Source organism: Myotis davidii, unplaced genomic scaffold, assembly GCF_000327345.1.
Source record: "Myotis davidii unplaced genomic scaffold, ASM32734v1 scaffold6, whole genome shotgun sequence".
In the NCBI taxonomy this organism is placed as follows: Eukaryota; Metazoa; Chordata; class Mammalia; order Chiroptera; family Vespertilionidae; genus Myotis; species Myotis davidii.
The window spans coordinates 7,171,472-7,183,518 of record NW_006383011.1 but is presented as its reverse complement, the minus strand read 5'-3'; the positions used below and the strand labels follow the sequence as shown (position 1 = coordinate 7,183,518).

Genomic DNA, 12,047 nt, shown 5'->3' with positions numbered 1-12,047 from the left:
TATCTTTGACTGACAAAATACTCCACATGTTTTTCATAACAGTTGTTTAGACAAAAAACAATACAGGATATAAATAAATTATTTAAAATAGCATTTATGCATCTTTGATTTTAAACAGCTAATATGTACTCATCACAGAAAAATTAAAGGATATGAAAAGTAGAAAATAAAAAATATACACATTTATAATCTCATTATGCAGAAAAAAACACTATGATTTTATTTGGAGTATAATCCTCTAGTGTTATGTTATACATGCCCACACATACAATGGACTTGGAAATTTCTTCATGTGTTGCTCAGATATGCAGAAAATAAATGTTGCCTTCTAATTTCTAAAAGCACTGATCTGGCCCATGGAATTCCACTTCACTGAATGAAAAAATACACCAACTTATAATCCATTAACAGTATTTCAGTCACCTCTGGTGTGTAAGTCTCCTTTCATTTTAACATTCATTCTATTCAAAACATGATGGTTTATAGCAGGGGTCCTCAAACTACGGCCCGCGGGCCACATGCAAATACAAATATTGTATTTGTTCCCGTTTTGTTTTGTTTTTTACTTCAAAATAAGATATGTGCAGTGTGCATAGGAATTTGTTCATAGATTTGTTTTTTAACCTATAGTCCAGCCCTCCAACGGTCTAAGAGACAGTGAACTGGCCCTCTGTTTAAAAAGTTTGAGGACCCCTGGTTTATAGAATCTTCTTTCAAAAAACAAGCCTCTTTAGGAAAATGCAATACTAACTCTAGCTCGTATTTCTAGACATTGATTTAGTCCTACGTACCAAGGCCTTTATTTTCTCTCATTTAATCCCCACACCAAACCATGAGGTAGGGCTATATAACTGTTTTGCAAATGATGGAAACTGACCCTCAGTGATATTAACTAACCTGGGGAAGGTCTTACGGCTAATGCACGTGATTCCACCCAAGTGCCAGGCGTTTATGACTAAAAAAACCATCCTGATGGGCTACCTCCCTTCCCTGTCCTGCCCTACCCAAGCTGTTAGGAAGGCCACATGCAACCATATATGTAAACATACAAGAGCTATTGTTAACTAGGCAAAGTCTTTTCAAGGTATTCCCCCTCTCTATTTAGTTTCACGTTTCGTTTCTTTGCACTGTCGATAAAAAAATATGTAAAGGAAGACAATGGTAAATAATAATTATAAAATGTGTTGGTGATGATGAAAGAAGAGGCATCAGCCTATTTACACCATTCTTTGGTTTTCCTTTGGTTGTTGTCAGAAGAACTATGAAACTATTCACAGTATGTGTATTAGAATTTGTGGTTGGGAGGGATTTTTTTTTATAAATTTCTACCTCTTGTCTCTCAGTTAATAAAGATATGTGGCAGACTTCCTATCAGTGTGTCCCTTGAAAGAAATGTTGTCTGGGAGGTTACATGTTCTCCTACTCCAATTGGCTTCATCTAAAAGGACACACATGCGTGAGAAGCAAGTTCTTTTCAGGAACTATTGAAGTAAGATTTGCTATCAGAAAACTGACTGAATCTCCCTCCAAGGGGGGGCGGGGGGGAGGAGCAGTTGAAGTGGAGAGAAAAAAAGAGAAGGGAAGGTAAATATCATAAGAGACTTTTACATGTCCTAGGCACGATTTAGTTCCCACAAATATGAGAGATTTAAAAAATAGAAAGTGGACATAAAACAAACACTTTCGGGGATATGCATTTACATAACAAATTTTATTGAATACGTTTCCGCTATCTTCAAAAATGCCCTCTACTAAGTCAGAAAACTTTTAAATCGACCATGTAAACTCTTGAACCCTGGCCCCCAGGGCACCTTATCTCTTCTAATCAATCACCTACAAGGATTTGTTTTGAGTTTAGTTTCTACAGACTCGGCTGACCCCTTGTCCTGCCACACCCTCGCTGTGGCAGACCAGACCCCATCCTGTTTCTTCCTGAACTCTCCAGTTTGGTCTTGTTTTTCCATTTTAGACTTCCTTCACTTGCTTTTTAATTTCTCTCTTTCAGAATGAAAGGCACTTTCAACAAGTGGACACACTGTTTCAATCATTAGGTTCTGCTTTTCTCCTTGGCGGCATTAATTGCTGTGTTGTGCTTCCTTGTTATTTCACCACTTTTCTTGAGATGTGGGAGGGTATGCACAGCATACTTTGAGAAAGAGTTTTGAGGTCTCTACAAGTTCTTTTTGCCTTTTCCATTAGTAGTAGAGTATATATCTGCTCATCCATATAATTTTTTTTTTCAGGGATACACCGATATTTATTTATTTATTTTTTATAGTGGGTATAAACATAAAACAAATTTTGGGAAACTTCACTCACATTATTACCCCCCTTCTTTCTTTACTATCTCAAATTCCATTCTTTGTCGTCCCTCAGTGTCATTTAGCTGCCCTGTTTTGGGGTTCCCATGATGTATTGTTCCGTTGTAGAATTTATTTTAAAGTAACATAATCAGATTGTGTTGATTTAAAATACATTGCTCTTCTCTAAAAGACACCTTGGGAGCAAGAACTGTCTACCTCAAACGTTATATGCTCAGAATTTAGCACCAGAGTAAGTGGCAGGAGCTGGGCAACAGCAGATAGAAGCTAACCTGTTCAGTGGAATTACTGCCTTAAATTAAGGGTCGGATCTTTGGGCTGAAGAAAATGATTACTAAAAAAGAATAAGAGCGTAAAGTGGGTTGATTTGGAGAATGCAGAAGGCTTAACTAAATTTGTTGCTGTACTGGAAACTTGAGTCCTGCGTAGGAAATCTGCTTATTTGTCTGAAGGAAGTGAAGAGAATACCAGGCTCTCCAAGGTTGACCACAAAGGCACAGCCAAGCGCCTCCCACGTTAGTGCTCAGCAGATGAAGAAAGAAGCAGAGGCCTGCATTTGCTGATGTCCTACTCATATAGTACATAGCTAAAGGCCACGTGGGTATGAAAGCTTCCATGAGCATTCAGAGTCAATGCATTTGAACATTCATGAATGGGAACCCACTCTGTGCTGGAGCTGCAGATATAAGGACAACTGGACATTGTCTCATAATAGTTCTATTTCTTCAACTGAATTACCTATTCTAGTCTCTACAGCTATCTCTATATCAGACATTCAACACCACTCAAGGAGATCTCTAATACTTCCTTGTGGAAAACTTCAAATGGCTTATTTTCCTATAGGTATACCATTCTTCTTTGCCCACTGTGAAGTAGGGTTCTAATAGACAATGTTAACTGGTAGTTTACTATATAGATTATATTTTTAATTTTTTATTTTAAAATACTTATTGTGCTTAGAATGTTTCTTTCCACTGAAATACATACATGAACATGATAGAAAATATTCCATTTTCGAACAGCTTACATTCCCATGGGGGAAGACAATAAACTCCATCAGTCAGCATTTATTTTACAGTAATGCTGTGAAACAAATAACTCTAAAGCTTTAAATGGAAGGACCAAACCTTCATTGTCTCTATAGCAGTTCTATGGGTCAGCTGGAAGGTGACTGATCTTAGCATGGTTTAGCTTATCTTGGCTAAAAAAAATGTCAATTGGGATCAGATCTATTCCACTTGTCTCTTTGGTTCTCCCTGTACCAGCAGTTATCTGGAGGCATGATCTCCTCATGGGGAATGGCAGGGTGCAGAGAACAAGCCTGATCATGCCAGCAAGCCTAAAACTGCTTCAGACACATTTCTTTCTTTTTTTAACTTTTTATTGATTAAGGTATTACCAATGTGTCTTTATCCCTCCACGTTTCATTAACAAAGACGAGTCACATGGCAAGCCCAACATGAATGGACAAAATAAATAGTTTTCATTCATAGGGGAAGAACTGCAAGTTATATGGAAAAAAAGTGTGAATGTATAATTTTATAGGTAGGAAATAAGGAACTGAAAATAATAATAATTCACTTGATCTACCACAGTCTGCCCTCTTGTTCATGATTGTCCAGAATCCTTCTGTATATGGAACATACTTATTGTGATTTCAAAACCCCACAAAGTCTCACCCATCAGGTTCCAAGTCCAGGATCTCATGAGTAGGTCTAGATGGACCCGCTCTTGATCTGGACATCTTTGAACTGAAAGATACATTATCTGCCCCCCACACATCTAATATACAATTATGGAATAGGGACAGATTATACAAATTAAGCAGTTGCACTAAACAAGCAAGCAAACAAACAAACAAATAAAAACATGACAAAAACATAGAAGTCACTGGTCTATAGCAATTTTGAAGTTCTCTTGAGCACATTTTTCCAGATTTCCCAACAAAAAGGTTAATATACAGGCTCAGCACCTGAAAGCTGACCATCAATTTTCTCTTTGCTCTGATCTTGGAACTCCTTTTTTTCATTTTTGGCTTTTGTGATGAATACTGAAGAATACTAGTATGCTCTTCTTGGTAGCTGAACAGATTTCTCAGCCTGCTTCCTGCCTGTAAAATTTTGGGGGCCTTTATATATCTCAAACAGCCATAGCCTTTTTAAATCTAGGCTGGTGGCAAGTTTTCCAATGCAACGCTCTCAAAAACTTTGTGGATTTTCTATGTATTTTCCAGCCAACTACATGTGCCAGATGTCTTCCCCACAATTCTTTTAGAGACATGCTTCTTTCTAGAAATAAGTGTAGGTACTTTGCATGTATTAGTCATCTGTAAGTTGTACTATCTCCTTAATCTTTTCAGAGGTCTTAACTAAGTGTGTGACAACCACTTTATTTGGTCTTTATGGCAACACCATAAGGTCAACCCATAGATATAGAGAAATGGTTTAATTTTTCAAATTTACAACTTTCAGAATTTCTGGGTTCTCTCATTTCCCCTCAATCCTGCTTGCAAACCAGTCAATTTTTGCCAAGTTCATCTATTTCGTGTAGTAACATCACATGCAGATAATAGCAGCCAACTCATACTATGAATATTTTCCCTTAAGTTTCTCAGCCCAATGCTAGAAGCACACTTAGTATATTTTTTGCCTTCTGGGTTAATACAGCCAATAGTTTTATGTTTTATTACTATATAATATGGGTTGCCATTGTTCCAACTTCTCATTACATTTTTTTTAGAGTTTCTTTCTACTTGCTTTGTGAACCCAAACCAAATGACACATATTCGAAGTTTGTTGACAGACGAAGTCCATTTCTAGTGTAATTTCTATATTAATTAGCAATTGGCACAATTACAATGAATGAAAAGCTTCACACCCTAGCCCAAACCTCAGAGTCTCAAACAAGTGTTTGTTTTCTTGCTAACAGTCCCATGGGTAGGCTAAAAAAGCACTCCTTCAGGTCCTGGGGGGACTTGGTTCTGATTAGAATAAGTTTTGTTCTAAGATCCTCTTCATTTTTTCTTCAAAAAGTGATGACTTACAAAATGTTTTTTCTCTTATAGGGGATATCTGGAGCACGAGGACGCAAACAAGACACACAACCTATTTAAAGTCTCTGTTCTCCTCACACCTCGCCAACAATTGTAAACCAGTGCAGGTCACATGGATAAGCCTAACATCCATGGGGGGTAAGGATGCGATTATTTTCTACCCATAGTTACTTGTCACGTGGCATGTATAATATAGCAGGGAAGGAATCAAAAATCGAGAACAGTTCAACTTATGCACATGAAAACAAGAAAATATCAACTAGTATACATGCTGTGAAGAAACTGCAGAGTAGTGCTTAGAGAAGGCCTGAGAAGCTATTAAGCATAGTTTCTTGGAGATGACATGTACCCTGAGGCTGCAGGCCTTCCAGTTGGAACCAAGCAGTGCCAAGGACAAGTGGATTATTTGTCAAACACGGAAAAAACACTTTTGGTGAGTTCTACTGGTTGTCCTGATAACCCGTAAGTAGAGTAGCTAAATTCAACCAGTCTGGAAAGTTTTATACAAATTGAGTTGTATGATCAATTCTAAATAATTTAGCTTTTCGCTAGTTCTTAATGGTGTGTTGGCCTGCTAAGTCGTTTCAATGTGAGCACTAGAAAATACTAACAATTCTTGACTAGAGAGGAACCCGCTGAAATGCTGAAGCGATGAAATGGTGGCCTCTGAAACTTCTTGGTTTCTTAATAATTTCAGGTATTTCTTTCCCCCTGGGCTCCTTAGAGCTAAATGGAAATATAAAGGCGTTGGAGCCTTCTTTCCCCCCTTAGTCTCACTCTTGGGAAAAACCTCTTATTCTTTTGATCCCTAGAGGGTTTTCTAGATCTAAAATAGCACCAGCTCTGATTGTTGGTGATATCTTTTCTGGGGAAATCTTTGCTGGCGCTACAAATGGAGAGGCAACGCTGGGTATAATCCCCAGAGAGATAGCCTGCACCCTAGGGAAGTTCATGATTAATCAGGCTATAGAATAAGTTTTGATGGGACTTACTCATGACCACAAACAGTGCAATCACATACAAAGTCAGTGATAAGTGCTTCCAAATTTCACTAAACTAGAAACACAAAGATTCTGAATACTGAGATGCCCTAAGTCATGAGGTCTCGATCACTTTCCAGAAATGACCAGTGTTCTTTGCCCTATGTGAAACACTTTGTTAAAGATTGGCATTTAATTAGCCAGAGTTTCATTTGTCCTCCTCATTCTGTAGACTTCAGGAAAACAGAACTGTTCTGTTTTTAAACACGTGAAGAAAATAAATCAAACCCAGTGACGTGGGAAAGCTGATCTCCTTGGGCCCCAGTAACACCTGTATAGGTGTGTCCTTGCCTTCTATTAAGAATGACCAGTTACACAGGTGAAATATACATCTGTCAATCTGCACTGCAACATCTTTTAGCAAAACAAAGGGTGCCGTGTCCAAATGAATCTGAATATGCTGGCGGCAGACCTCAGACACAATGATGTGGGTCTTCAGGAGAAATCAATGTGACAGCGTTCCCTCACACACTCTGGTTTGTCAGAGGACGTCAAAACAGTGAGCAGAGATCAGCTCAGCACGGCCAGCTGTCTCATGGGCTGCGCCTCTTGGTTTCAGGTGGGACCTGAGGTTATTCACACGGAGGCAGCTCAGCCCCTGCTCAGCTCCCGTGCCACGGGGAGGGCAGGAATCCTGCCAGGAGGAGCACTTGGGTCCTCGCTCCTACCCAGCCCTGGTGGACGCCAGCTGCCTGCGCTGCCCGCAGAGGTGAGCCTGGTCCCCGCCCAGGAGAATGACGGGTTAACAACCTATAGGACGGTTCAATCCAAGGCATGGCTTTGCTGTGGCCTGTGCGCCATTGTATGTTGGAACACATGCTGCTAGGAGACAAAGAGGACACACGTTTATTTTCAAGCGCAGGACTTCGGAACCACTTGGGAAGAATATTCTTGATTGAGAACCAAAACATTCCATGATGCTTAACAAACCTGCAAATTGAAAAATCAGCATCGGCCCGTGCAGCCCGGAGGCAGGAGAAGGACCTATATACCCTGAAACATTTTTTCTCTCTCTCCAAATATTCCTTAAATGATATTTGTGTGCATTTGCAAAATTACTGCTTTCTGAATCAAAGTGGCAAGCTATTTGCCTCTGAGAACATGTGTTGTGCCGTCAGACAATACCTCAGCCCTGGGCCGCCCGCGACATACCCGGCCGCATCGCATAATGGACAGTCCTGCGAAGGCGCCGCAGCTCAGTCAATGCCTCTGTAATAATATTTTAAAATAAATGATATGCATCATTAAATCACCGAGGATGACTAACTCAATTTTAGAAAACCCACAACTCCAGCAATCATAGTTACAGCTCTGATTTGAATATTTTCCCTTTCACCTGAGCAGCCAGTGGGAGCCAGCCGAGCAGGCAGGCAACCCGGCTGTACTCTCAGAGGGGCAGGAAGGAACCTGTGATTATGTAGTTACAGTAACGTCGGCGAGAAGCCTCCTGTCCACCTGGGCTTTTTTAGGCTTCTCCTTCCTCCCTTCTTGACTTCTTATTTACATATCACAGGCATCCTCTTTGTAAAGTTATTTTAAATAATTTATTAGATTGATCTTTTTAAAATTCTACCCTGGCTAAATGTCATAAGGAAGAAGAAGGGGAAAAAAAAAGTCTTCGAAACTTATTTAAAGGTTTCTACTGGAGCAGGCCGGTTACCTGCTTCACTGCTGATATTCTAAAAATACCTTCATGTCCGTACTATTATCCATTCTTCACGTCCAATTGCTCTGTTATGGTAATAGTCAGAAGCACACCATGCCGTAATTACTTACAGCTGACTGGAGAAAAGAATATTCAACTCCCCCACTGTTCCACTAGAAGGTCTTTATGCACTATTAACTCATTCCTGTTTATTAATACTCTACTGGTAATTCAGACTGCTGCCTCTTAGGTTTGTAATAGGAGGACTATTAAACAGCAATTACTGACCATATGGGTTGGCGAATATTTGTTGTTGTTTTTTTGGTGGGCTTCTTTTCCCCCCTTCCTTCCAACTTGTTCCTTAAGAAGCCATATGACAACATGGTAAACGTAACATCACATCTGCATGAGATTAACAAGCCTGGCAGTATTTCTCCCTTAGAAAATGTGAATTTATTCCCAGATTATCATGACTGCCTTAGGAAGAGGAGGTCATGGGAGAAATAAGAAAATGGGGAAGATTGTTCACATGTGGCTGGCCCCCTCCTCTGAAAGATAGTTTGGCTCTTGTGTTCCCTTAGCCACTCAGTAGGCTCTTTCCTCTTACTGCCTTTGAGAGGGCACTCACCCGCCCGCCACCACCCTGGACTTCTGAAAAATAAGCAGTCTTATTGGGGAATCCCAATATAATATCAGTTTTTCCATTTCAAGTTTCCTCAAACATGTGGAGATGGTCACTTTAAAACTTAACATTTAAGCCCTATCCGGTTTGGTGGATAGAGCATCGGCCTGCAGACTCAAGGGTCGCAGGTTCAATTCCGATCAAGGGCATGTACCTTAGTTGCGGGCACATACCCAGTAGGGAGTGTGCAGGAGGCAGCTGATCGATGTTTCTCTCTCATCAATATTTCTAACTCTCTATCCTTCTCCCTTCCTCACTGTAAAAAATCAATACAAATATTTAAAAAAACAAAACAAAACTTAACATTTAATAAATTTGCCTTCCAAAGAGCAAGTATTTGAAACCTGGGAGATGGTGAAAAACTCCTTTAGGGAGAGGGATGGCATGAGTAATGGGTTCAAGTGAGACAAGCAGGTGGTAAATGATGATTATGTTAATAACTAGAGGCCTGGTACACAAAATTCGTGCATTTGGGGGGGGGGCGGTCTCTCAGCCTGGCCTGTACCCTCTTGCAGTTCAGGAGCCCTCGGGGGATGTCTGACTGCTGCTTAGGCCCTTCCCTGCAGGGAGTGGGCCTAAGTTGGCAGTCGGACATCTTTTAGCACTGCTGTAGAGGTGGGAGAGGCTCCTGCAATTGCCACTGTGCTTGCCAGCTGTGAGCCCGGCTTCTGGCTGAGCAGCACTCCCCCTGTGGGGGAGCATCTGCCCACTGGTGGCCAGTGCGTGTAATAGCGACTGGTCATTTCGCTGCTCAGTCGATTTGCATATTAGCCTTTATTATACAGGATAATGTGTGGCTCTCACACAGGTAGGGAGCACTAAGCATGTGGCAAGCATTAAACACTTGTAGAAATTTGCCTTTGAGATAAATATGAACCCAGGAACTGGAAATACATTGGAAAAGTATTGGTTAGATCCAGAGCAGGTAAGTCACTTCACCAGCAATCTCCACTAAGGAGGTGGCAGAGGTGGGTGTCTGGGCTCTCTGACATAGCCAGCTTTCACCCCAAAGCAACTGGTCCTTGGGGCTTATCTTCTGCTTTCTTCCCTTAAGAAATCATTCTCTCTTTGTGTCCAAATCCTTTTAGCCCTTCAACAGACAGGCCAAACCTCTGACAACTCCAGCTTGTCCCAATCTCACCCTTCCCATCCTGCCAAGCAAATTTAGCAAGTGGTTGTAGATAATTTAGTACTCTTCCTTTGTTACCTGCCGGTGTTGTGTGGGGAAGGTTTTTCTCTCAGATACATTCCAAATCCTTGAAGACAGGAATCCTATTTTTAAACTTTTCTTCTATTTATTCTTGCACCTAGTTTGGTAATGGATGTTCAATTGGTGATAAATAAAGGTTGGAAGAATTCAATGGAAACATATAAGGGGAAAAAAAGGCCATTGGTCCCTAAGTTTTCTTATTCTATGGAGATACAGGGCTACAGTTTTGGGGTTAAGTGTGGAAAAACAAAACAAACCAAAAATAAACAATAACAACAAGATCATTAATCTCAACCCAAAAGCAGAACATGACCAAGCCAATGGATAGCATATAATTGATGTCCAATGAATGAATTGAAATAAACTTGCTAAATCAGAGCCTCCTAAGATCCCAGATCTTTGTCAGGGTGGGTCTAAGCCATAGGGAAAATTGCAAGGAATTTATTCCCTTGGTGACTTTCTGATTTGAAATAGAATCCTGGGTAGCTTTATGGCCTAGAGGACCTGTAAGGGAAGGAGGGGCTTCTCCAAGAATTTCTGTGGTGGGAACCTTCACCAATGTGATTGACCCTAGACAGGTCAGGCCTACCTGGTATGATCAGAAATGCACTGTCACGCCCAGACTGACCTAAATGTCTTATAGATCGAAGGGCTCGGTAGGCACCTTAGAGATGAGCTACTCCAGTGGATTCCCAACATAATTTTGTTTGTTTGTATTACTGTTACTTTAAAACAGAATTTATTTCTATTTTTCTGATTAAGTATTATGCAAGATACTGATGCAGATTAAACTAGAACAGTTCTGGTTGAAGTCAGGTTGGGAGGTGTGGACGTCCAACCTGATATCTCCACTGATAAAGCCACAGAGGCCCCTCTCAGAGACCCCCAGTGTTCCTTGGATGGAAAGCATTTTTTTATTCTAACCCCCTTTTGATACAAATATGTAGACTGACTGCATAATCTCAAATCCACATGGTTAGCTAACAGTAGAAATGTTCCTGGAATCCAATTTCTTGGTTAACTAGCCAAGTTTTTTTGTTTGTTTTGTTTTCTGTACTACCTACCTGAGCTAGTGGATTAAGTCCTTGTCAGCAACAGGCCACTTTACTAGGTACATATGTAACACTGGAGGACAGGCCACTGGTCCTCTCTTAACACAGAGCAGAGACAAGTTTAAAGTCAGATGAGTCAAGGGAGTGAGCAAAAGCTCTGGACTAAGGAGGGATGGCTACTTGAGGATCCTAATGACAAAGCAAATGTGGGGTGGGGGTGGTTCATTTCACCTTGGTCACTCCCATACTTTCATAGCTGAAGTCTTCAGCTCAACTTGGTTGTCCCCTACTTACCTGATCCCATGTTTACACCAATGTTAATCCTGCTTGAGCGAATCTTCCACAGAACTTTTTATGACACTGGAAATTACGCTTCTCCTAATCACAGCATAATATAGATTATACTACAATCTTTTATGGCACTTAAAATAATATGTGAGGGGAAGTCCACATTGAAGATTATCCTTTTATTTTTTCCCTAACAGAGGCAGCAGGATGTAGAAAAAATATGGGATCTGTGTCAAGGGATCTGCATTCTAGACCACATCTTTTCACCAATTAGCTGTGTGTCTTGAGGACATATTATTTAACCTCTCTGTACCCCCATATCCTGATCCATAAAATCATGCCCTCTGGCTTAGATTTGCTTCTGAAATACATTTGGCTTTACTGGGCCATCACAAAAATTTAATGCTCTCTATATAGTAACTCTGAGTTAATTTTATTAAAATAAAGCAAATGATTATAAGTCATATTATGAATAAAATGCTCATATATGCCAAGAATTTTAAATTAGGCTTCCTGACAAAAACATTTATTTCTGATATCAGTGAAAACAGGAGATGAGTCAGTAAAGATGATACTAAGCCTTGTAAATATCATCGAACTGTGACTGGAACTGGGGAACTTTCCCCTTGGGTGAGAACATCTGGGCAGTCTGTTGGCTTCATTTCAGGCATTCGATTATTCAATACATACTTGCTTTGTTCCTTCCATATCTCATTATTCAATTAATAAACACATCTTAAGTTTCTACCAATGATTC

The 12,047-nt window shown here is 40.3% G+C and overlaps 1 long non-coding RNA gene across 2 annotated transcripts in view; it reads left to right on the top strand.

Moving 5' to 3' along the window:
• Positions 1-8,346, top strand: part of LOC102766899 — a 352,974-nt gene extending 344,628 nt beyond the window's left edge. Inside the window, exons 5-6 of one of the 2 annotated variants that reach the window (XR_436464.2) lie at positions 5,386-5,511; positions 6,973-8,346. This is a non-coding gene — a long non-coding RNA (uncharacterized LOC102766899). Of the gene's footprint in view, positions 1-5,385; positions 5,807-6,972 lie in introns of both variants that reach the window. The other variant, XR_436463.2, reaches the window with a different exon arrangement.
• Positions 8,347-12,047: the final 3,701 nt, after the last annotated feature.